The sequence below is a fragment of the Pygoscelis adeliae genome, unplaced genomic scaffold (assembly GCF_000699105.1).
Source record: "Pygoscelis adeliae isolate BGI_AS28 unplaced genomic scaffold, ASM69910v1 Scaffold125, whole genome shotgun sequence".
Taxonomy (NCBI): domain Eukaryota; kingdom Metazoa; phylum Chordata; class Aves; order Sphenisciformes; family Spheniscidae; genus Pygoscelis; species Pygoscelis adeliae.
Window position 1 is genome coordinate 555,559 of NW_008824868.1, and position 27,190 is coordinate 582,748.

The window sequence follows — 27,190 nt, forward strand, 5'->3', positions numbered from 1 at the left end:
GATTCTGTGATTCTATGATTCTGTGATTCTATGATTCTGTGATTCTATGATTCTGTGATTCTATGATATCTTACAAAAAATATGTTCAGATTGATCCTCAGGTGTTTTAATCCAATGACCCAAAATGAAAATATCTCTCCTTCTTGATTTCCCTTTGCAGAATATGTGGATTTGCTTAGAATAATGAAACAGCCCACCAAGACATGGGACATATGCTGATCTAAGGTAGTTTGTAAACATGGCAGTTACAGGAGAGCTTATTTTTCATCCCTACTCTCTGAGCAAACAGGAAATACATACCTCATAACCTCTACATTCATCATGCAAGCAGAAATGCTGCAAATGGTTATACCTGCTTTTTGTAGTTTTATTTATATGACTGGTTTCATTGCTTTCAGTTCCTGAAATTAAGAACAAAACACACTTTTGAGGAAGAGTGATCAGAAAATGGGAAGAGTGTTGCAAAAACTTTTAACAAGATACAGAAGGAATATTGCTGCAAGACTAGCAATACTTCCAAAAGCTTAGATGGTTGCAAGAACAGTCTTGTACTTCAGGTTAAATTTCTGTGTCTGCTAAAAGCTTCCTGGATAAACTTATGCAAGCTACTTAATCTTTCTGTGCCTTAGTTCCCAATCTGCAATATGAAGATAACAGTGTTTTCTTCCTCTCAGACTTTATCTGTTTGAAAGCTCCTTGAAGCAATAGGCATCTCTGTCTAGTGGCTGGCTATTAATTGGTGATAAATTTATATGCAGTGTTGCTGAGAAGAACAGGAAGAAAAGGTGGATTAGACTTCGAACTATAAAGACATCAAACTTTTTGCTTTGCAAACACATTGAAATATTTTCGTTCCTGAATCAGGACATAAAGTTTAAAGATGGAATAATTTTATAGATGAACTGCCATATGTTGAATCATTTCAGTATTATGATGCATTATGGAACTACATTATTTCAAGGATTTTGAAGTTTGGATGCCCCCCATTGCAAGGCCAGATTGTGCATCCCGTGATGCTCTGGTAGTCCCATGACTCCCAGAAGGCACTATCTATCTTACTCACTCAGCAGAGAAACACAATTTTGCATCATAGGATTTGCCCTCCATTGACAGAGCCCGCTCCATAGGGCAGAGCGGAGGGAGCGTGAATTACAGTTCTCGCTGCACAATAAGAATGCCAGAGGGTACCACATGGACAAAGGGAACACAGAAGAAACTGATAAAAGACAATATCTGGCAGCTCCTTCAGTGAACACTGTTCTGCTCTAAGCACTGACTGAATAAGGCAGGCTGTTGTAAAAGTTTGCAACTGTGTAGTTAATAAAGACTAAAACATAGGGCTTGTACTCAAGGCTTCCAAATTAAGGTTATGCATAATCAACTTCTGGCACTCCCTGACTTTTAAGAAAAAGTATTTACTACCTTAACATTTTCCAAGGAATCTTTATTTTTTATGTCAGTTCTTTCTGCCTCTCAGAGAGAAAAAACACTACAAGGCTTTATTTTTTAATCATTTCCTAGAAAAAGCTAATTTATTTCTACAAAGTTCATTAAAGGATTCCTCCTTCAAGGACTGTGTTCTTTAAATTCTTCTTTAACCTCTTAGCAAATTAAAAAAATATAATCACTTTCATACTAATACCTAAAGTACGTACAAATACTTAATTAATTCACAATCCATCATCTGCTGAAAATGGTAAGACTCTTTTCCTTGATCCCATTGATATCATATAGATATTACTTCTGCATAGTGCTATTATCTCTCGTGATGTTTATGTTTACAATTTTTTTGTTGTAATTGTGGTGCCTTTAAGATAAAATGAACTGAATGAAATGTGAAATCAGTCTACATTGCCCTGACTTGAAGAGATGAGGTTTATAAAGTAAGAAATATTATGAGATTTGCGAAACAATGATGAGAACTCACAATATTATACAGAATATATTCAGGACATATATACAGGATATTACTTGGCTTGTGGCAGACATCCTTAACTTTAGGACAGGAGTTAGTCTTTGGATTTTTGCATGAAACCTGCCCATTTAATGGAAACCTGATCTGAAAGGAGGCTTAATCTGCTTTGGAAAATTAAAATTACTAATAATCACACTTGTGAATGGCGCTGTTCTGCATTTCTGATACGTTAGTTTGCAAAGTTGTAGAGATTTCAGAGATCTCTATTTTCTTCTCTTATTGACCAATGTACTGTCTAAGAAAATTTCAAATGAAAACAAATATGAGGAGATTTTGATGGCATCCTTAGTTTCAGCCATATATAGCTAAATTCTTCAGGTGGTCCTGAACTGTTCGGGTTCAATTTGCTGAAAAAAACCTTGCTTGTACTTTTGTTTAAGCCAAACCTTTCTAAACAGAAAGTGAGGGCTTAGTGATTTTTTCAGTTTCTTAGAAGTTGCCAGCAGCAATGCATCTAATGAATTCCACACTCCAGCAAATGTGCACAACCACTTTCCTGCTGGGGCATAGGTAGGAGATCCTTTTTCCCTTTATCTCCACTACCTAATCTTGGCTGGTAATAGAAGTGACCTTCACTTCCAATTGAGAACAGATGCAAAGGACTAAGAAGTATGTATGACTAGTTGATGCTTATTAAAAGTGTACCAACTTTCAGAGGCCTACTTAAACTTGACCTCGATATGCTTCAGCTAAGTACTGAAAGCTCAGTACCTTCAATTCAAAACAATAAGCAATATCACATTGAGCTTACAGGAGAATTTGTTTGTTTGATTTTTTTAGCTGAATATAAAAGACTAGAAAGTTCAGAAACAGGTTCAGTTCTAACAGACTTGCAAAAATACAAGGAACCATGTTTACCTAAATCAGTTTCCCCGCAAAAAAAAAAAAAAAAAAAAAAAAAAGAAAGTAGAAGTCTTTTATGGTAAGCACCCATATTTCTGTTTTCCAGTCACGCTGAAGATAAAGGATTGCAAACATTCCCATAATTAGTTATTTCTGGACATGACAAGACCCAGAAAAAATGGTAATAATGAGAAAGAACCTTTTTGAACAGTTTCAAAATAAGCTGTGCAGATGTCTTGATGTTTAAACAGCACTGTTCCAACAACTGTGTTCAGAAACAGTGCCTCAGTCACACTTTCAGGTCTTAATTCCTTGCCAGCTTCTTCCTTGACCCCAGAGGGCTGTAACTTAATGTTGTCCTATATCAGATTACATGCTTTTCCTCTTTTGAAGGGATGCAGATCCTTTGCCACAATCTATCACTTTATTGTAAAAAAGATATGAGTCTGCATATGTGAGCCACACATACTTGTCCCATTCTTCTAAACAGAAAATGCTGGCAACTATTTTCTTGTTCATCTTTTTCACAACAGCTAGGAAAAGAAACAACTAAGCTAATGATGTACTTCACCTTGCCTCTGGACTGAAGGTATAGTTTACCAGGACCTTCTTAGAGTCCCAGGTGTGTGACATTGTCTGGGTTCTGAGAGGAAGCTCTATTTTTTCCCAGTCTTACAGCGTTTTGGAAAACATCTGTAGCAATCTGCTGCAGTTTCAGCTGTGAAGGTAGTTTCCACTTCTATCAGATCAGATCATAAGAATCATAGAACCATAGAACAGCCCAGGTTGGAAGGGACCTCAAAAGATCATCTGATACAACCTTTCACGGGAAAGGGAACCTAGATGAGATTATTTAGCACCCTGTCTAATCGCATCTCAAAAACCTCTAGCGTTGGGGACTCTACCACATCCCTGGAAAGGTTGCTCCAGTGAATGATTGTTCTTACAATCTGTAAAAAATGTCTTTCTTATGTCAAGGTGAAACTTCTCCCAGTGAAACTTGTACCCATTGCCCCTTCTCCATGTGGCTCCTTGTGAAGAGGGAGCCTCTGTCCTCTTTGTAGCTGCCGTCTAAGTGTTGGAATACTGTGATGAGGTCCCCCCTGAGCCTTCTCTTCAGGGAGAAAAGGCGTAACTCCTTCAGTCTTTCTCATAGGGCAGGTTCTCCAACATTTTGGTCATCAGGTCTTAGTCAAATAAATAGATTAGCCAGGCCTGGAATGTTTTCCCTCCTTGTTGCATAATAATAAAATATGATGAGCCCAGATTAGAAGTTTATGGAAAAAATATACGTAAGATCCAGAGAAGAGCTATAATTTAATGTAGTTGCATGAAATATAATGTATATAGATTAAAAAAGATTTGCCCCCTTACATTTTAGTTAGCTATAAATTGTCAACATGTGGAGCATCACTAGGTCAAAGCAGGAAAGTCAATGCATATAGCAAACATTTCACCAAGAACCATAATGACTGGGGAAGAAAAAGTAATTTGCCTAGCAAATGTTTGTTTTATGAAGTTAGGTGGCTACGTCAAGGGAGCTGCTGCCATTTCACCCCTGTAGGCAATCCATCTCTTTCACTTTGATGTGGAGATGTTACTGACTGAGTGGCTGGGAGAAGGAACTATCTGAAATTCCTGTCAGGCAACTTCACAAATACCCTATGACTGAATTTCTGCTGGTGTGTTTAATTCATGTTGTTTTGGAAGTGCTTTCTACTGAAAACAAAAGTATCGCTGCAGCTAATGTAATCCCATTAGCCCAAGAGGTTTCTGAGGCTGGAGCTGTCAGAAATATGTTTCAAGTGTGTTTCAGCTTGAGAAGCAGCTGGAACACATGAGCAAATACGTCTGAACACGGAGACACCCTCTGATTTCAATTTAAGATGAGGTACCACTCTGTTAAAAGACTTATTCAGAGGCATCCTGAGATTGTTGGTTTGGAAACTGCAACACTAAAATTGGATGAGCAATCCATAGCAGAGTTTAGTGAACACTGTATCCAAACAAAATATCAGGAGATAAGTGTATATGGCAGCTTCCAAGAACATGTCTGATGGGCAGATGCTGTGTGAAAGGAAGATATATTCTTTGACTTAGCAGCTGGGGATTGTGGTTGTTCATCAGATGAAGAAGCATGAGGAAGAAGTATAAGAAACATTATGTGATGTCACCTCTTATGCACCCTTTTTGCAAAAGCTCTAGAGGAACACTTCCATGCACAAACATTTAATAGTATCCAAAGCTAGGGAACTAAATATGAATGTAAGAGACTAAATATGTAGCCTAATTTTCCAAAGTCACCCACGAGCTCAGTTGGACGTCTGTATTTATTTACCCCCCAATCCATCTGCTGCTGGGTAGTCAGCACCTCCCTGTGCAGAAACGCCTAGTGCTATGTGTGTTCTGCGGGGTTGTCTGTTGGCAAAATATTAATTCAGGAAATGCCACAATTATTTGATGTAATAATAAGCATGGGAAATGAAGATGAAATGAACCTGTGATTGATCTAGTCATGAACTGGATGGTAGCCATTGGAGTTAGTAACAGTGCAGGGAGATAATGCCTGTGAATGTAAATGGTAAGAAATGAGGAAGAATGCTTTTAAGCTGTGCTGAATTAATTCTTAGAACTCACTAATGCAGAATATTTCTGTGTAGAAATTATAGGGTAATCAGTCCCAACACTCCAAGGCAAAAGCTGAACAGTTGATGAGGTCTGCAGGGAATCTCTCCTATCCTAACCTTGTAGTTCTGTGCTTTGTACGCATTATTGAACATTTTATGCCTTGCTCTCAATAAAACAATGAATATCACCTGAGGACACCAGGTTACATGACCCTCATGATATTCTTATGCCTTTCATTCCAGATAGAAATCTTTACTCTCTGGGGCTTATATTTCTGTTTAATATTTTGGGTTTGTTTTTTTTTTTCTTCTCTCTACCTGCATCCCAGACACAAAGTCAGGTTCATTCCTGCAGAGAAGAAACAAAGCTAAAGGTGTTCACTAGCTCTCTTTGCTGGCTTCTGCTAGCTTTTGTCAGGAACACGAGAAAGCAGAAATCCCCTGTGCAAATCTTCCACTGATGGAGCCTTTGGGGTCTGTGAACCCGTTACATGAAATGCAGCACTGTCTGGTGGCAGGGTATGCCACGGCCAGCGTGAACACTACCCGCTTACACTGGCTTCTCAAGTCTCCTCTCTTTCCTGTGCTAGCTCATGTTTGGCCCTCATGATTTTATGATTGCCAGCAAAAAAATCAACAGTTAGTCATCTTAAACTTCACTTTCTGATGTCAGTAAAAGAAGAATCATATATAGTTATTCCCCTTGTTATTACTCATGTTGTAATGTAAATATTAATGTAATATTAGTAATGTTGAATGTAAAATGTTTCATGCTTACTTAAAAATTCATGCACTGATGCTGAATGAGGTGTTAACCTTTCATATGCTGTCTGTGAAACTTGGTCTAGTTAAAAATTTTCTTTCTGTCCTTAAATTTATTTTGAAGAATAGCTTGAGGCTTTCAAACGTAAACACTTCTGGACCCACATGGATGCTAGTTCACAGATATCCAGGCAGCTTTAAAGCAGTTGCAGGCTCAGCCTGAGATGAAAGTTTTACAGTTCATCAGGTGGAAAGCAGTGATGTCTCAGCTAATAAGCATGTTTCTGTTCTACACATAATTAAAATGAACAGGGGCTTCACAGAACACTGGCTCCACCAACATGTTCCTTCTATCATGAAGCAGTTTTTACCTCGTGTGAGTAAGGTTTGTGAAAAATCAAGAATCTCTGCACGCTCCCAAGAATATTTACTTGTGCAAATGAACCTTATCCAATCAAAAGTAATGGCATGAGCTATTAGCAGCCAGTCCCCAGTACTGAATCATCTTTGATACAGCAAAATGAAGCAATATGTTATCCAACAAAATTAAAATCTCCATGAAATAAATCCACATGGCCTTTTGGTAAATCACACTTTTTATTTTAAGAGAGCTTTGAAGGATACTTCAGCTGTGTGATGGTGTGTCCTCTTTAAACACGCCTATGATCATTGTATTAGAGAAAAAAAAACATGTCCTGTGCATGGTTTATTTTGGGGTGTTGTGTTTAATGACAGTTTCAGTACAGCTTCCTGAGGCTTAGTGTCCCTCTCATTTCTGTTCTTCTTGCTAATCTCTGCAGAAATGACACGGACTTGGGGGGCATGGTTAAGAAAAGAGAACTCCTAAGTGCTTTTGTCTGTGCATACTTACACAGTTATTATCTTCCTGTAGCTTTTCTTTAAGGCATTCTGTAGCTGAAGCAGTTTTTGGCTGAAAGAAGCAATAGGGCCTGATGTATGAAAAATCTGGATCGGGTTAATGACCCTTAGGTTCTGTGTCGCAAGTACATCAGGCCTCACAGGCTAAGCCAGGATCACACAATAAATCTTTACCTCCTGTGAAAAAAAAAGAGGTGTCAAGTGTAACCGATTCAAGAAAAAAGCATACTGCACTGGTGTTTTAGGAACTGCACTTGCTAATTAGCAATAGATCTCTCATTACTGCCGTGTTATGGCCTGTCTTTAACTGAACTAATGCTCAAAAAGGGTAAGAAGTGCTTATATTTTAAAGACTACAGATAGTCTTACACTTCTTGATCTTCTAATACTGGAAGACAGATCTTTTAACCAATGAAATACAGTTTACTATATACTGGTGACACTGCTGATGAATGACACTGCACAGATGTAACATGACAGACCAAGAAGAACGCAGTTGTGTTTCTCCAATCCTTTTTTTTCCTTGTTTAATCTTATTGCTTCTGGTTATGATTCTTCCCGAGCCAGGATTTCTTCTGCTTTGAGCATGACACTCTTCAGACAACTATGAATGTGGATCATATTGTGCTTAATCATGTCTAGAAAACCGGTATGTAATTAGGACTTCATTCTTGAATTTGGTACATGAAGATCATGATGCCCTTCCTATACAGAAACCAACAGGATCGCTGTGACACAAAGGCAGGGTAATGAACAAAGATAAGATCTTTCATTATTATCCTGTCTTCTTAGAAGAAAACCTTCAAAAAGGTTAAGGACGTCTCTGTCCAGACAAGGAATTCTCAGAAGAGAAATCAGTGGTCCCAAACTGCAAAGAACATTTACCATAAAAGCAAAAAGAACATTCAGATTTCAGGGAATGAACAAATGCCTGTTACTAAGTTTGTTTCAGTATGAGAGAGGCTTATCTGGTTGACCAACTATGATAAAGACCAAAAGCAAAGTATGCCTTAATAGTTCTTATTTTTTCCTATCAAACCCTCTGATCCTTTGCATCCAAATTATTCAAGGTCCTGCTTTATATATTTCAAGCTAGACTCTGATCTTAGTCACATTTCTGTAAATAGGATGTAACTAGACTGTCCTTCCCCTGTAACATCTGTGGTATTGAAATCTGACTTCTTCACAAAGATTGCATTCAGAAAAGTGCCAAATACAAGTGTGATTTCATCAACTAGGAATTTCTCTTTGCTGACAGCTTTGGCCCTCACACAGGGCAGGGTTGGACATCTTGTAAGCAGGGACACTGTTCAGTAACAGGCATGACTTCGTTCTGGGACACCTCCCCAAGCAGCCTGACACATTCCCTCAGCAAACTGTGACAGCAAACAGGATCCTCCTTCAGATATGGTCTGTGATGTGATTAAATGCCTGATGGTTTCTTTTGATCTCAGCACTGGTGGACTTAATCACAGATACCCTACCTTGTGTGGCCAAACAATTACCACTGATGGCTCTCTAATAGAAGAGTTTAGATTTCTGGTTCAAATTTATTGGCTTATAATGAATGGATTTGCTTTACTTCTTGAGGATTTAGAGGATTTTCCTTTTGCTTTATTCCCTGCTATTACATTTCTCTTAGCCAGAGTGATATTTTATGCTATTTAAATGACACACGTCAATTTAACAGCCTAAGTACCATTATTATGTCTTTGCATGCCAACAACTGATATGAAGTGCTTCTTAGATTTTGTCTCCTTTTTTGTATTAGCTAGGTTTCTTCTGCATGACCTTGATAGAAAGGACCCTACTCCCTGCCAAAAGCAGAAAAAAGGATATAGCAATTGCCATGAAATACTACGGTAGTGCAGAAAGGTTAGCCAAGCTTCATTCTTTAAAAATATGCGCTTTGTTTTTTTTTTTTTTTTTTTTTTGTGGGGAAGGAATATAATGAGCTTTGTGCTGTTATTTCTCTTGTGGTATAAATTTGTATTCATTTAACCAAAACTACTACTCTTAAATTTTAAGCATTAACAAATAAGACCACTATCTTAGCTGTCACCAGGCATTATGAGACGACTTGCAGTACTGTACCTCAGGACTGGCTGCACAAAAAGGATTTAAGCATTAAGGCTGCTGGCAGTGTTCGGGACACCTAAATTAGGTACTGCTGTCTATGCTGCATGGAGAGGACTACACCACACTCATTGCCAACATGATCTCTGGCACCATTTCATGGAAACCCAGCCAGGCAGGCCTCCTTTGACGGCAATCATCACCTGGGGGCTTAAAATGAGAGAAGCTGTTATGAGCTGGCTTGTGGGTCAGGCTGGGAGCTGGAAGTGAGCTGGACTACAGCTACTCAGTGGTGTCAAGACTGAGGCACTTCTGGGCTATTGTGGAAGGGAAAGGTTTGGTGTCTGGGGAAGGTTCATTGCAAAGACACATATCAAATGTCTACACAAAGAATTTAGGTGCCTAAATACAACACAAGTCCTTTCATTAACGTAGCCAATGACTTCCACAGCCTGAGTTGCATAATCAAAAGCTGTCAAGAGAAAAATGACAGTCATAACCTCTTCCATGCTGATCCAGGACATGACGTCCTATCCATGCCCTGAGACTACCCCTGTTGGTACCCAACTTTACTCTCCACTATTCGATTGATCCCTCTAAAATTACACTGGCAAAAAAAATGGTATAGCACAGAGTGGGACCCAGCCCTTTGCTGCTGAAAAATAAAAAAAGAGATATATCTTAGCAAAGAGATAATGAGACAACGTTGCTATGCTGGTTTTCACTGGCTCAGGATAGTTCTCTCATCTAATTGAATGTTCGGGGGAAAAGTAGTATGACTTGGGAGAGGCACGATGCGAGTGATGTGCCACTGTTGCAGAGCCAGCTTTAGAGGTGTAACAGCAAGCTCCCAGGTGTTACAAATGTTAACATCTTTTAAGTAGGGGAATATTTTTAGATTGCTTGTGCTAGTAGGTATTTTTTAGTACGAGTTTATGTTATTGTCTCTTCTTATTTTAGTAATGACTGTCACAGTCCCAGTGAAATCTTAGTCAGAAAATTTCCTTTCATAGTGTCACTTCAGGCTAAAATAAAATCCTTTTCCCAAACAGAGCTTTTTTTACAGCAGAATAGGTACAATGGGCTATTCAACTGAATTCTATTGACTCTGTAGATTCAAGTTTTAATGTTCCTTTTTTATGATCTCCTCCTTTTCGTTTTAATATTGTTCTGCTTTTCCTTTTTTTACTGTGCATATCCTATTTTGTTCCACTGAAATAATTTTGTAAGAAATCCTTCATCAGGATAATGCTGTCTATTCAGTCACCACAGGCACAGTTTTGTTCTTTGAGCTTTGGCTAGCTTATATACACACTCCTACACTTCCAGTGATTACTTCCAGTGCCAGCTGGGATACCTATTGGTGAATTCAGAGCTGATTAACTGAACAAGACAGTTGTTTCTCCAATTAACCTACTCCATGTTTCAAGAGATTTCTTTTTTTTTTTCATTAAGGAAACAAGAAGTGGAGGGACAGACTTTCTTTGGTCAAATTGCTTCATCTTTCTCCCCACAGGGAAAAAAAAAGTCAATCTGGTGAACAAAGAGCGATCATTACTGGACATCTGCAGCTAATAACTGGGACACAACAGAAATTTGAGGACTGGATGCTTAACAGTTTATTGTAGGTTTTATTTGCATATACAAAGCTCCTTCCCAGAAGACTGTGAAAAAACATTTCCTTTAGCTGGCTGTGGTGGAAACTGCTAGTTTTCTACATGGTGAACAAATGTGTTAAATAACTAATGTAACCATGAAGGTGCTCTGCTTAAATGCCAGCTTTCAAAATCAATGTACTTTTGCTTCACAGAAGGGTTTAAATCACGTAATTCACAAGGTAGGACTGTGACTGACCTCTGTGGGAATGCACAGAAAGAAATGTTTCCATGAGTTTCCCCCCTTGCACCCTCTCTATAGCAAGAAGTAAACAATTGCAGTCCTTGTCTTCTAACACAATGTTGACAGACAAGCTCTGGAGAAACTCGGGCAGCAGAACAAGAGGTTAACAAACCCAGAGGTTCACTCCATCCCTTTGCTGGGTATTTCTGCTCTCACAGCTAAGTCAGCAGAAGGGAATTTATGTCCACCCCAGAAATGTCATGAGAAGGAGAACACAAGCATGCTCAGCACCTTGCTGTAGATCCAGAGTCCTATTCAGGTGGTCTGGACAGACCATGCAGAAGCAATGCCAACTGCAAGAAACTCAGTTCAGCAATTCATGAATGTGTGTGGTTGAGGCTGCTGGGTGGCAACCAGCTGCATGGCTGGAAGAAAAGTAAAACACAAGCTTCTGCACTTTATAGTGGTGTTACACCCCCGGAACCCATTGAGTCCCTTTTTTACCTTAAAATGTTGCTAATGTTTCAGTTAAGTAGTAACAAAGGTACTGCAAGGTTTCATGATGATGGTAGTGGTAGAAATAGATGTCATAGAAAGCTCTCAGCCTTTGATGGATTTATATCGCTTTCCCCTTCATGGAAAAGACATTGATCAGAAGCAATATGAAATAAAAGCTTTGTTTGCTAAAGAAATGTGTTGGTATTTAGTTTTAATTCATACAGCAGGCCTGAAATAGAGGATTACTGATTCTAGGCAAATGCTGAGGTTTCAAAATCAGTTCTTGTTCTGATTGTAAATACAATTATTTAAAAAAACCCCAACCTCTGATGACTTGCATAGCTTATTTTGGTGTCAGCTCATGGCTGTTCTGTTCTGGAATATTTTTGCACCTCGAGACAGGAACCAGGGTGCCTCAGGTCTCCAGCTCCAGAAAAGCTTCCTCTGAGGGCTTGTTGCAGGGCCTTTTTAAAATGGAACATTGTGATTGTCAAGCAGGTGGCAAAAGGCAATTTCTGTCTTCTTTTCTGCAGAGAAGGTAGGTAGTTCCAGTATATCTTTCAGAAGCTGGGATTCCTCAAATTCAAGTCTTCTTTCCATGTAATTCAAAACAGTGACGTAATCTTGTGTTTTTTTGTATCCCAGCTGATAGCCTCAGCTGTTACTGAACAGCTTTGGGAAAAGGAGAGGAGCATTGGTCAAGCTCTTTTCTGAGGCACATCTCCCTGCAAGGGTATTCAGTGTTAGAAAGAGAGGAGGAAGGGAAATGACTTCACAGACAGATGGTTGAGGTAAACGTGGTCTTCTGTCTCAGCTCCTGTTAACTAACGAATTTGTGCTTCGGGCTGGTAGAGCAACTCTCTTTTTTTTCCAGATATAAAGACCCATGTCTTCCATGATGCCTGCAGCAAATATACTGTCTGTTTTATTACATTAATAAAATAGTTTCCAATATTCAGGGTAGAAGTGCACACTGAGGATATATTCTGTATCTTTCATCCACTGTGTTGGCTTGTAATCTCCCACCTCAGGCACATCCTCATTTCAAGACTCCTTCTCTGTCATGATCTCAAAAATTCTTCACACCAGAAGTGAAGTCTTCTGTGACTGAGCATGGTGCCTCTGACATATCTGGACAGTGCAATACAATAAATGAGCTTAAGGTCTGTGTGCATTAGAAAACTTGCCTGCTGCAAAAATCGAGAAAACATGTCCTGAGACAGAGTGCTGCAAAATGCATTGTGATAACAAAGAATTTCAATGCAGTCAGAGGTGTTATAGCTTTTCCAAGGATTTATTTAATTTTCCTTTCAGTGCAGTAGCCTGTAGTGATAACATCAGTCAAAACACGATGCTTCTCCTTTTCCACAATGTCTCCCTTCCCCTCGCACCACCTCCCCTGCTCTGGTCCAAATGGCTCAGAGAAGCAGCATTAATGAATGTGGTCAAAGAAGTACTAAAAGGCACTTTCCCTGCACCATAATATTAAAGCCTCAGGGACGGGAGGAAATGAAAGGCGGCTGCTGTCATCAATGATACAGGCCGGGGGTCCCTGCCGGCCAGCTGGTTTGAAGCGCAGCCTGTGCTCTGCTGCCAGCCCATCTCTGCCATGTCCCCAGGAGACAGCGCTGGGCTGAACCAGCCGGGTCATCCATCATTAACAAGCAGGGTATAATGCCTCGCCATGCCTCTCACAAGGGCAGAGAAAGAGGGAAGAGGCGGTTTAAACTTCACCAAAGCCAGGGCTGTGTCAGGAGAGGTTTAATCAGACGGCAGGCTCTCCTGATTACATATTCCAGTGTCAGCTCCCAGGCGCAGACAAGCTGATATTCTGGGCTCTCCCTGAGGTTAGTCTGGAGTCACTCAAAATATAAAATATGAATATGGAAAGCAGTAATCTTTTCCTTGCCAGATCAGAAGCATTTAAAATCATATGCCCTGCTTGACAGTCCTTTGAACGTGGTCCTCTGTTCTGTGAAGTTATTTATTTCTGTATTTTGCCCCTGTAAATATGTAATTAATGCTACCGCTGTGGTTAGGACTCAGCAAGGTGTGTGAATCTCTGTGATAGGAAGCTAACAAGAACACAAGGGCTAAATCCTGATTTTAAAAAGGTGGTAACACAATGACCCACCAAAGCACAGCCTCTTTGGAAACCACAGGAGACTTCATCTTAAATGAAATGTTAGGCTGTGTGTGAAGCAGACTGGTTCCACTGATGCATGAAACAGCTCCCTCATGGAAAATCATTCACTCACATCTTTAAGGGACTGGGCCTTAAATTTTCTGTCCCTTTACAAACCTCTGGAACTGAAGGTACCATTCTGCGGAGTGTTCATAAAGGGCTGGTAAGAAATTAAGTTACAATTGTATTTACACTTATTTTAAAATTAAAATTAAATTGAAATAATGTTCTGCCTCCTCACTGTCCCTTATCTCCACTTGGTCTCACTGTATATCACTTGCTGCAAGAGTCCCACTGTAGTGAAATAAGAGTCATATCGAGGTTAGCCTTAATACACACAGCAACATGGTTATTGAGATAGATAACTCCAGAGATAACTTTTCCCACAGTTGTACTACTTCCTGAGATCTGCTGTGTTCCAAAGTGATGTGTTAGAAAGAAATGCGACATTTTCCCCCAGCTGTGTGACAGTCTGAGATAATTTTATTTACTTCTGCAAGAGTCCATGTGTAACACTTCACCACGCGGAGTGCTAACATTGAAAAAACCATGTGGTATTTTCAAACTTTATGGACTTGAAAACAACTCAGTGCACAGAAACACATTTACAGAGATAATATGTTGTCCAGTTGGAGGTACTCAAATGCAGGCACAGTGAACATCTGCAAAATGTAGTCGTAATACTGCAATACCTTACTGAACAGCTGTGGCAGAATAAAACTGCAGGATTTATAGGCTTTATTTCTGGGCTACAATATACCTTTTCCTGAGTCTTGGGTGTACTCAACACAGAATGCTCCCATGAATGGAATTTACATACAAACATCTAGAAATGAAATAAATATATTAAAATGCCATTATCTTGAGTAAGTAGGGGTGGATACAGCCACCATGATTAGAGGCTGCAGGGCTCTGCAGAAATGCATCTGTAGCGTTCCTTTTGTTTTGCATGGTGCCATGGAGGCTGCACTCTCTGCACTGAAGGACAAAGGCAGTAAAAATATACATTCATAATACCTTATCTCTGTAATATTTCAGAAAATACCCTGCGAAATTGGGCAACATGGTGCAGTAAATCTAATTTAATCAAAACAGCGTGGATAATGATTGATGGTATAAGACTTCAGAGGAAATATCATTGTTCAATGGAAGTTCTTGCAGCTGAATATTGCATACAAGAATTGGTTAGAACTTTCCAGGTGAAAATCTTTCTTTGTTGGGAAAGGTTGTTCTGTGGAACCTGCTTGCAATGCTCCCCAGAAAGGACTGCCTTAATTAGCCTTGGAATGAAGTGGTGTGATCCAAAACATTTTAAAATCAGAAATTGCTGCTCTTATCTTCCCAGTTTGTATTCTGGAACATCAGAGATGTTCCATGTTTACTCCTCTTCTTCTAGATCCTAGTCATTGGCTGCCAAGTTCTTCCCTCCCAAACTGTTATTAATCTTCTTTGAGACTTCTGTAAAGGCTTTCCTCAAAGGATGGCTTAGGATGGACTAAACTAAGGCTGACAAAAAGTTGGAGGATAATTTCATTATCAGGTGCCTGGGCAATAAAACAGGAGATGAAAATCAGTATTGAAACATTCAGAGTTAGGTGCATGGGAAGAAAATGCCAGAATTTAGCATACTTAATGATTGGCTTTTTCCAGTTGGAAGAACGAGTTAGGAGTCACTGTGGACAGCTCTGTCCCAATGCCAGCTCCGTGCTCAGCACCAGCCAGAGAGGCTAACAGAAAGGTAGGAACAACTAGGGAAGGAAAAAGAAACAAACCAAAACAGAAAATGGTGTTGTACCCTCATAAAAATTGATGCATACTCTGTGCCACAAAATGTTGGCTCTGCGGCTATCCTCTCGCAGAGATCAGCAGTGGAATGGGGAGAGGTACAGGGAAGGGCAGCAGAGGAGGCCAATGGCTTCTATAAGGGGAGAGAGAAATACACTAATATTTTTCAGTATGGGAAAAAATTTACCAAAGGGAAAGATGACAGCAAAAAACAACATTGTAAACTGGAAGTGATATTTACTGCTTCTCATAACAGAGCAACTAAGGCAACCAAATTAAATTACAAGACAAAAGATCTGAGACAGACAAAAATACTTTTGACTGTCAAAATTTCAAGACGGCATAAATGCACTGTTAAAATTATTGCCACAGAATGCTGTGAAGTTAAAAAGTATAAAAATAAGTTCAAAGAAGGCTGGACAGAGTCACAGGAGCCAGTTGGTGGTTGTTGAGCATGATGGTTCAGATGCAAACTCTCCCTTAAGTTACAGGAAGATGAGACTCCCTAAATGGCTACCATAAGAGAGAGTATATAAACATCAATCTGGGTTTATCTATTATTCCTTTCTTACCTTACGGAAAACAGATTATAAGACTCTTTTTATGCGATGCAGATATCTCCATTTTCACCTGTAGCACACGGTAGTAATGCCTATGTAAAAAATGCCTTAAGCCATTACCGTTAGCTGTGAAAACAGACTTCCAGATGATCCGCTGCTCAATAAAGTGCCTTTGTGTGCATGGCTGTGGGTAAAGCACTTTCAGCAATGTCCTAGCCAAATATTTTTAACCTCCAATTGTACGTGCAAGTAACTGTTACTGGCCGTGGGACCAGTGAATGTGGTCCGTGCAGCTCTGCGCTCACAAAAGCTCCATGTTCAGTAGGGATTCAGCTGCAAGCGTGGCTGGTGCCTCCTGTCTCCTGCCAGGAGCGAAGTGCTGTATAGACAGCTGGGCGAGAAACCTTTGTTTCTGCAGTGCTGATGAGCATCTTCCATGGAAAATAGTGAGAGCTGTTATTCTTAAGAGGACTGATTATAGGAACAAGTCTTAGAAACCCACATTACAGGAATAAAAAACTTCTTTCCACTTTTCTCCTCCTAACATCCTAGTAAATCTTAACGTCACATTCCTGTAAATTGCTCATAATAATGTGCTATTGGGAGTTATTATAATTTTACAGGAAAAAAAAGCAGATCAAGAGCTCTTCATGGCCTTACTGGTAGGACCATGTTCATTCAGAAAACAGATTGACTGTGCATCGTCACTGAAAAAACTAAAAATCTGAAAAAGAAACCCAATTAAAGGAAATCAGTTGCCAAGAATTGAAGAAGTTTCTGAAGGTGGAGTATGTACCATGGCTGTTGTAGCTTTTTTTTAGTTACTGTTTTATTTTTTTAGGAGCTTTGGAATTACAATGAAGTTATGGTAAGATATAATAAGACATTTAATCAATGCAGCAGTTCAACTTGAAATTAAATTTACCCCATGAAAACATGCTTTTCAAAATGTAGCTGAAGAAAATGAAGTAGCCTTTAACCAATTTCAAAGCAATTCAATCTGAATGTGTTGCTGTAGTGCTCCCTTGGAGTCTTAAACTGTGTTCACAGTGAATGGCCTTAAAATTACAAAAATTGATTCAGTTCAATTCACATGCTCAGAAAATTCATTCAGTCAAAACACATCTCCATGCTATTGCCTATAATGAAGGGTTTGGGTCTGGAATATAGTTGTTAAAGAATAAAATAAGTTTGCAATGACTTTTTGAACACGAACAAATAAATTTCTCATTTTGCTGTAAACATTTGGCTGTATATTGTCTAGTTAATATGTTGGATACGCTTGCCCTACCTGGCAGAAATTCAGTGCACCTCTGTGTCTTGTCCTTAAACTTCGCATAAGGTTTTATCAAATAGGAAGATTAGTGAGCAGTAAGATTGGGGTTCCTTTATGATTATTATACCACTTCACCTCCCTGCGTGGGTATTTGTAGCAGATCTGAGGTATGTGCAAGGTTGCTACCCCATTGCAAAGTGGAGCTGAACTGTTTTGCACTTAGCAGACAGTACTATGTGCTCATGTATCATCCCATTAAGGACTTTTGTGTAGGCTCCAGGTACAGATCTTCTTCCCTGAACACTGATTTCCGTATATATGCAAACCTTAAAGCATGGAAATGAGGCACAAGAGGACAGTATATTTAACAAAAATAATGAATGGAAAATACTGATTAGGGAATGGATGAACTCCTGCCCTCAAATCAGAGATAACACTGTTTATGTTATGCCACTACCAGTCACTACATTATGAAGTGAAAAGGAAGTTAAGAGTTACCAGGCAGGTCATAGTTTTTGACCACCAGTTTTTTTAACCATAGGGTATTATTTTTTTTTTCAAGCCAAGCAGTTCTGTGATTGCCCTGACAAAGGCAATTGTAAGGCGCCTTACACCTTACACCTAACTCTCAAATGCTGCTATAAGCCTGAATTACTCAAACAAAAAATTCCTGTAACAGAACTATATTTTACATTCCTCTATTCTGCATCACAGCCTGTGCTGAAATGAGGATTGGATAGAGTACTGAAATAGTCCAGGGAGCAGAAACCAGAAACCTGTAGAACTTATTCCTAATGGAAGGAATGTAGATTTACACCTAGAGCTGCTGTCTATAACACACTAGAGGGGAAATCCTAAGTTTCAGTACTACTTCAGAAACCAGTTATGTGTTTTGTGTGAAGGAGACACTGGATGAAATGCTGGCTTTGAAATCAGAACCCAGGACTCCTCTTCTGTTCCATTCTGGGTATTAATGTACCACTAGATCACGGATCCAGGATATCTCCTCCTTACTCTCTCTCTAGGTTCCTAAACCTTGCATTCCTTTTTGCACAGTTACCCATCTTTCACTGGAGTGGTGGAGAAACTACCAAATAGCCAGGTGGTAAAGGTTATCTCTAGGGAGACAGAAGACGTCTATTTAAATTCCTTTAGCCTCTAGAAAGCTTGCATCTCAGGTTGTATTCCAGCTACTGAGCTCTGTGCAAAATGTGTCATCTTCTTCTCACCATATTTTTAAATAAAGTCAGTCCAAACCCAGTGAGTCTCAGCAGGTCTTTGCGGAGCTTTTAAGCTTGGATTGTGGTCAACAGCCCATGAAGAAGAAAGCAAGAATAGGTCCTTCTGTTTAGGTGTCCTGTAACTGGAAAATGCCAACTAATTTTAGGTGCCTCTCAGGTCAGGTTGTGGGTGAGAGAAGAGGTGTGAGCCACGCTGATATTTAGACTGTAGTTGTGGTAAGACTGGCCATGCATATTGTTTAAAGTTTCCAGAATTTTTATTTAAAATAAAATCCCAGATGCTGAAGGAACTGAACATTTTTCATTTAGTTTTATTTTTAAGCTATAAATATGTATTTATTTGCCAAAACCAGAGAGAAATGTAAAGGATATAGGAGATATGGAAGTGATAAGGAGGTGTGAAATCCTTGCAATCATGCAGAAAAGCAATACTTAAATTGCCTGATATTAAATAAATAGAAAAATAGTCAAGAAACCATTCTAATGGTGAGATATACCGGAATATGAAATAATCCTGCTAAGAAACTAATGGAAGAACCTTCCCTTGGGAGTTTTAAAAGCAATCTGAAAAAATGGTAGAAATATAATGTTAGCTATTGCACTTAACGAGGTGGGCAGACTAGGTGACCTAATTAAGTGATAAGACATGACAGGGTGTGCATTATGGTCTCATAAAGACATGCTTTGGTGCCTTTAAATGTAAGACAGAGTGCACAAAGCTGTTAAACACTGAGGTGTGTCATCACTAGACTTTATAACCCTTAGATGCCCTCAAATTATCTTTCTAAAATATTCATTTCCAAAGGTAAAATGTCAACTAGTAGAAAGAAAGATATTCCCTAGATGATGCAATCACTTTTTTTTTTTTAATGCACTGTAAGATCTTATCAAGAGAACTTTTCTAGACAGGGTTTATTTTACTAATTCTTGATGACAATAATAATTAACATTGTTAACAAAAGTGTGGTAGAATGCAAACATTTCATCTTTAAGGTTGAAATTGAAATGTATGTGGGAGGAAATGCTGCTTGGGAGAGAGGACTTACATCCCTGTTAAGTTCTCCTGCTACCCTTCCTTCAACAGTACTACTCCCTGAAGGCAGAAAGCATTGGGGAAGTAGTACAGAGAAGATGGGGCCGTTTAGCGACTGACATCTTGCAAGCTTAAGACCCAGAATTTTCTTAATGGTTCTCAGAAGTGGGTTTTTTTCCCATTTTCAAATGTTCCCCCCGCCTGCCAACACAGATGTCTGTTAGCTGCCTGAAACAGAAAGCAGCTGAATGCCAGAGGTGCCCGTCAAGAGGTCTGCAATATGAAAATACTTGTGCACTACTACTTCAAGCAAGAATAGTGATTACATTTCCTAGTGGCATCTTCACTATGCTGTACATTTCTAAGTGCTTTATCAACAATTATTTCCAAAAGCGAGCTTAGTCCTTGCCCTAGGAAAATCGAGGGAAAAGATAGTGATGAATCTTGGCAGAAGGGAAATACTCATTATTATTCCTCACTGGCCATGGTCAACTTCTCGCAGCCATTTCAGCATTTCCAGTGGGTAGCACCAGTGGGCCCTGAGTCTGCTCGGTTCCCTACGGGCCTTTCCTCTCCCTGAAACCAAACGAAATTGAAAGTACGCAGCACTTACTTTAATTGCTTGGTAACTTGAAAGTCTGTCCCCCAAAGGCCAGCCTCACACAGGCCCATTTGTGTGAACAGACCTGACAAATCACCTGTGTTTTTGAAAGGTTTAGGTCTAATTACATTTTTGTTTACTTTATTATTTAAGTATCCCTGGGACACTCCATGGGACCTTGTATTTTTTTTAATGGGTGACTTTCAAAACTTTGTTATACTTATTAATTGGAGTATTTTCACTCCTGACAAAACATTTGCAATTACAAGGAAAAGTTTTCTTCATTTTCTAAAAATGTTACTGCACTGAGAAGGGACAGGAAGTATACTAGGATTTCTGCAGGATTTTAAGACTCTTTGTGCTGAACAAGCAGCTATTGAAGTTCATTTGGTATTTTACATGTGAAAAAGACAAACTTGGAGGGTAGTTATTGTTTTTTAAAAGGAAAATAATTCAGATTCAATGTCCACCTTAAAGTATCAAAGACTTGATTAAAAAAAAGCAAAAAACCAAACCAGTAGTTGTCCTTTTTTATTTTTTTAATCCCGTTTGAACCCACATGCTTCTTTATCTATGCAGTTGTGCCTGACAGAAACAGATCCATAAAATATATAAGTAGAGCATTGAAAATCCATCATTATTTATTCAGAGGGCTGGTCAGTCATACTGCATTTTTTTTTTTTTCTACATGCAGAGAATGGGTGGTATAGCCAGTCAATCCCCATCACATTCTGCTGATGTTAATTCTCCTGCATATTCTGCTTTCAATGTCAGCATTGCCTCCATTATGTCACTCGAAACCCAACATTTTCTTAAAGTCTGTGTCACATTTCCTCCTATGACCTCACCGTACATACACCCAAATACCTTATTCAAAATTTAAATGACATTATCATCTGGTGACTTCATTATGAACTTGACCTTATCTTTCAACAGCTCTGTTGGATCCAGTGTTGGCTGAAGTTGCGTTTTCATCATCCAGCTGGCTGGGTGGTGCTGATTTTAATTTTTTTCTTTAGCACTTATGTTTTACTGCCAGTCTATACACATATTATACAACTACAATAGTTGCCATTTCTATTCAGCTATCCCTAAAGGACATATTCCCCTGACCTCATGGTTAGGTAAACAAATTTATTCTCTCATAGGTTTAGGTACCTTCTGAATGTCCCATTTAAGGCATTTAAGAATATTGGATAGTGTAACAAGGAAGATGTTTTTGAAGAAATTTGTATGGGAATTCTCAGAGTTAGGAGACAAAGAACCATGTTCCTCTCAACAAATAGTTAATTTCCAGACAGGCTATAATCACAGAGGTTACCTAAGGGAAGGGATAGGAGCAAAATGCAGAGACTTCTTGTTGTAATATGAAGAAAACAAATGTGTCTTAGTACTCAAAACAAGATTAGGGCTCAGTGAGCCAAAAAACCCATTAATATTCTGAAATAATTAGTTACTATTGTATCTACTTTCTAATGAAACCCAGTAATGATTTGCCTGTGTTAATTCTGGTAATATAACTGTATAAGATATAATTATCAAATTATACTTTTATATGAAAATATAAGGTTTTGGTGAAGGACTTCACTCTGGCATTTGAGTAATATGGATCATTATTGAGTAATAATGATAATGGAGTACTTCTCTTTGCAGGGCTCAGTCATTAGCACATTCCATTCAGTTTTGGGGCAAGAGATACCCTTGTCTGGGCATGCCCAAGGAATATTAGTATTTCCAAAGCAGAAGGAGGTAAGTAATAGTTTGGGAACAGAATTTTGAAACTACCTCTTATTGGAAGATATCGATAAGAAATCCTGGAAGAACAAAAGAAGGAGCTGGACTTGAATTTCAGCTCACCCTAAAGAAAAGTTTGGGCATAAAAAGGAACGGGAGTCAGCAAATCTAGCCTTCTGTGGGGTAAGGTGAGGACATAGGATTCACACAGAATGAGACTGACAAGGCCATGAAGCATCTTATCAGCTCGTCAGCTGCATACTGCAGGGTGAGAGGAACCTTTGGAGCTTTTTGAAGTAGTATGTATATGCGTGCTTCTATTTTCTCTTCCACTCACCTCTTTCTAAAGTTTTTTCAATTGTGTTATTTGCATTTGGTAAATACATTCTCTATTTTTCTTTCATCTTAACCTAGCTTGCACTAAAGGTGATCTCAATATAATTGGAAGATTCAAAGGCCTTTCATTCCTTGGAGTAGAAATTCTTAAAAGTAGGGTAATGAACTGTCTCGTGAACTGGACTGTATCATCTCATGTTGTCCAGCTTTCAAATGATATTTCATGGAATATTTAAAGTATAACAGAATGTGCCTCTGTGCAGACCAGTTTTGGAGTTGGTAATTCAGCTGCTTGTTGACAATAAATGTTTTTCAAGACTAGTGTTATTTGGGAAATTTTCTTGTCTTGCAGTGGTGAGTGTGCCTCAACCACGTGGAAACAAAGGAAGTATGAAGCCAAATTAATCTAGAAAATCTAATGTCAGTTACAAGGCCAAATCTTCTATGTATGGGAAAGGGATTTGCACCATGCAAAAAAGTATCCCAATGGCAGAGTAGATCACATCATACACAAAGTACCTTTGTGGCTCTCAGTTTCCACTTGCTGTGACAAAAGGTTTTCTACAAAATATATAGGATGTCATGGAGAATAAGATAAAGCCCTTAATCCCTGCTTTGCTGGTGCTGACAGGACAGATCTCTAGACGCATAGGCTATGGGATGTTTGACAAGCAGGAAGTTGGGGACTGAGGTGGATGAAAGCATGAAAAGTTGCTTGTTCGTAGCAGCCCAACTTCTCCTCATAGTTATATCACAGGATATTAATTTGCTGAACTGGTTTTAATTCAACTTCAAGAATATGGGCTTTAGGGCCTGCTTATCATGAAGCACATGACTTTACAAAAAAACCTCAGTGAATGGTTTTATGCCTGGAATAGAAGAAAGTTAGCTCAGTTAGTAACTTGAGAAAAGACTTATAGCCTACAGATTAACTACACAAATGTAGGGAAGTGTGAACTCTGTCTTCTATGCACTTTTCTTAAAATGCTGAGGCAACTCCAAGAATCTTCTTGGACAGAGTTCCATTTTATTTTTCTTTTCTTCTACTTCTCATTCCATAGGCTTCTAATGCCATATGCTTCTTGTGATGTTCTTACTGAACACCAACAATTTTTGTATTAGAGTTGTATCATCAACTTGTATTTGTCTGTTGTTGGATTATGTAGATCACAGATTACTGGTCCATATCTGTACAGCAAGGATGGTTCAGATAGGTGTATTAGCTGAAGTGCAGTGTCTCACATACTGCTGTCAGCACTACCTGGTGCCGGTCTGGAGTGGCGAACTTTCGAGAGATCACACTATTTCTCAGTGGTCATTGATATGTTTCAATTGCAGGGGGTGCTAACTAGCATGCGCTAAATCAAGGAAATGAAGGGAAATTCTCCTTTACAAGTTTCACATCCAGCAGAGTTTCTCCCAGACTAATTCCAGGCAGAGCTACCGTCCTTGCTCTCTTCCTCTGAGTGTCAGGAGGGTCCTGTGCTGGGGCCAGCCCTGGTAAGAAGAGGGGATGGTGTTGCTGGAATCTCCAGCAAGGGACTCACCAAGTGTTTACAATGCTACATTGCACCTAGCAAGCCAAGCAGGACCCAAGCTGACTTCTGGTGAAGCCAGTGGTATGTCTGTGTCCTGAATGCCTAAGGGGACACTGTGGTACTGTGCTGCTCAGGCTTGTTCATAATTCAGGATGTGGGCTCAGCCCACAGAGCCAGAACAATGGAGATCTGACTGAATTAACCAATTTCTGTTGCCTAATTCTGTACCTTTGACAAATTTTCTGAATTGCTTTGTCACATATTCCTGGTGGAGATCCTATAATATCTGCAGATGGGGGCAACAAATACCAGCTGCAGATCATTTATATTTTAGTGCAGTGTATTTCTTTGTGACTGTAAATTAAGGATAAGAGATATTAAAAAAAAAAAAAATGACACTTCTCTTTGACCTCAAAGTGTTGACTCCTCTTACTCTCCTCCTTGTAAGTAAGACACTACGGTTTCTCTCTCAGGAGAGATAAATTGATGGTAATGCCGAAAGACAAAATAAAGTAATTATGTTTTCAAAACATATATTAACTTAGAGGTGGTCTCTTAGGGGCTAACACATTACTTGCAATTTTACTTTAAAAAGACATTATAATTGACTCTATTAATCTGCTTCGTTTTCAAGGTATGTGTACTAAATAAATGATACGTATAGTCGTTCCTATTGATAAACGCTCAATTACCAATAAAATTCAAGCTCAAAACTGATGAGACTGCTTTTTAGACAGCACTCCAATTAATCCAGAAGGAGCTGATTCCCAAAGCAACCTCTGCAGTCATTAAATAGTATCTAGTTACTGTGGAATTTACTGATCACGGCAATTCATCTCTTACAAACATCTGCTTTGACTCAGAGTACACACCTCTCCTGTATAAGCTGGAGAAGCATTTCTCTGGCTCTACATTATTAGGCTTTGGTTTAAAGTCAACAGAAAGATACCCACTGATTTAGCAGACTTTGGATTAGGTCCTTGGCTGCTGTGCTAAACAGCAGGGAAAACTATACCTTATCAGTCCTGTGCTATGTCTGGAATATGATCATGCAAACTGTACATAAAGTTCATACCGCTTCTTACATCTTGATACGGTCCGAGGCAAGAGAAGGCTCAGCTGTGCTGCATAATGGAAAACAATGAATAGAACAAGTACGTCAGGGTCTGTTGTGTATGATACAGAAATACCACCGCAAGGAATCCTGTTGCAGTGCTGGGTTTGCAAGACTCAGGCTACTCTCCAACACTCTTGATTGTGAACTTAAGCTCGTGCACAGGTAAAACTTGGATCCAGCAGGGTCTATTACTCAAAGCTCTGTGGGAAAGTAGGTGTTGTATTCCTGGGTCTGTTCCAGCCCTGGAAGCAGTACAGCTGTATTCATGATGTGCTTCATGTATTCATGTATTACTAAACACCCTAGATTGTATGAGGCTTTGTATCCCTAGCATGGATAATCAACAGAGCACATCACCTGCTCACAGATAAATGAGAGCTGCCTATATGTGCCAGACATGAATCTGTTTTTCTATTGGACGTGGCATGTAAACCTGAAGCTATATATGGGATTTTTAGACCATAAACTCCACAGGATGCTTATAGACTTCTTTATTGTTAACAGAGAAAGAACACTAGCAAAAAAAAAAAAAGATTGTGGGTTCATTACATATAGAAAAAAAAAAGCTGTAATATCTTAAAGTTTTTAATAGGCTTTTGCTTTACTTTCATTATGTATTGAAAACAATTAGAATTTTGGTGTTTTACAGCATCACTTTGAATACTTCATTGCACTGCTGTAAGAAAACCTGAACCAAACTGTTGGAGATTAATGGGAAAAGAAACTAAACCACAGGCAAGACAGTATAACAAGCAGTAAGTAAGAATAAAAGTAAATATATGAACTAGAAATAAATTAATAAATAAAAATAGTGCTCTATTGAGACAGAAAGATGAGTAAAAACTGAAGAATCTTGTTAAATATAATTAAGGTAAGTCTCAAAGAAACACAAAGAAAATGTTAAGGAGTGTTCATTGTCAGTTGAAGATATTTAGGTCAGTCCATCAGTCCAAGCTATGGATCCATTTAATCATGTTGATCTGTTGAACTGCAGGTATTTGGATTCAATGAAGATAATTCTGAGATTCTTTGTACTGGTGCTGTGATAATAGTTTATTTTAAAATGCTGGCCACAGGAAAATCATTGTTGCCTTTAAAAGTATCCCTTAGTCTACCGTTCTAGTTTGTACAAATATGTTTAAAACAAATGCATAAATGTCAAAGGGCCTTAGACAGACAGGGGCTTTGAGGAGCAATTTTGTGCGAATCTCTTGAATCTACTTGGAAATCCAAAGTCCCAGGAGCCTTTCAAGATTCAGCTCATTCTGGATACCGAAAAATTGGCTGATTCGATAAGAAGAAACAACATTTGAATACTTTCATATATTCAGTTCAAGATTGGATAGTAATTCATTTCAGGCTAATATTAATGACAGAATTTGGCCTCTCAGTACAGACTCTCAGTATAATTGCAGTATAGACTGGTGAAGCTGTATTCCTGTTACTAAACCCGCACATCTTTACACTATCTGGCGCTCTGGCTCAACTACAGACACTTATGCACACAAATAACCTTTTCACATTAATATCCTCCTGAAGCCCACAGAATAACACTTCAACATAAAGAAAGGCATGTTTACGCATCGATGGGGTCATGCTTAATTCCCACCATATCTGTATTTTTGAATACGTCACCGATCCAGAGGTCACTGTTAAAAATTCTGGTGCATTGCAAGGCTTGTATTCAGGAAAGAGGGTGTAGCAAACTCCTATGTATCTCAGGGGATTACATCCTTTCTAAGGAAACAGAAAACTGTGGTGAACAGCAGCCAAGAAGTTGCCTAGTGCAAAACTGAAACCAAAATTGCTCTTCTGAGATGAGGTAAGAAAGAAAGGGCTGAGAGGGAATGTTTGCCTGATCCAAAAACACTGGCAGCTAGTTTGGTATTTTTATTTTGGATTGTGGATCCAGAGCATAATCTTATTTTCATTGGCAGTGAAGATCTTAACCAGCATAGATAATTCTTGGCTTGGATTATACTACCAAAATCTCAGCAGTTTGCCAGTTAACTCAAACAGCTGCATTTCCTTTAAGAGAGAATTACCTGAAGATAGATTGACAACACTGATCTGTTCCAAGTCAGTTTCTTTTATTATTAGACCATTTAACTATTGTTTTTCTCTGTGATACTGGTTTTTATTACAGTTTGTACACTTTCCCAGAAATGTAGCAAATCATGTACAACTTGTAATAAAATGGAAACCTGCAAGCAATATTAGAAATCATTCAGAAGGCAGTGAAAATAGAATATTTGCTTCTTTCGCACTTTGAAAATACACAGCCA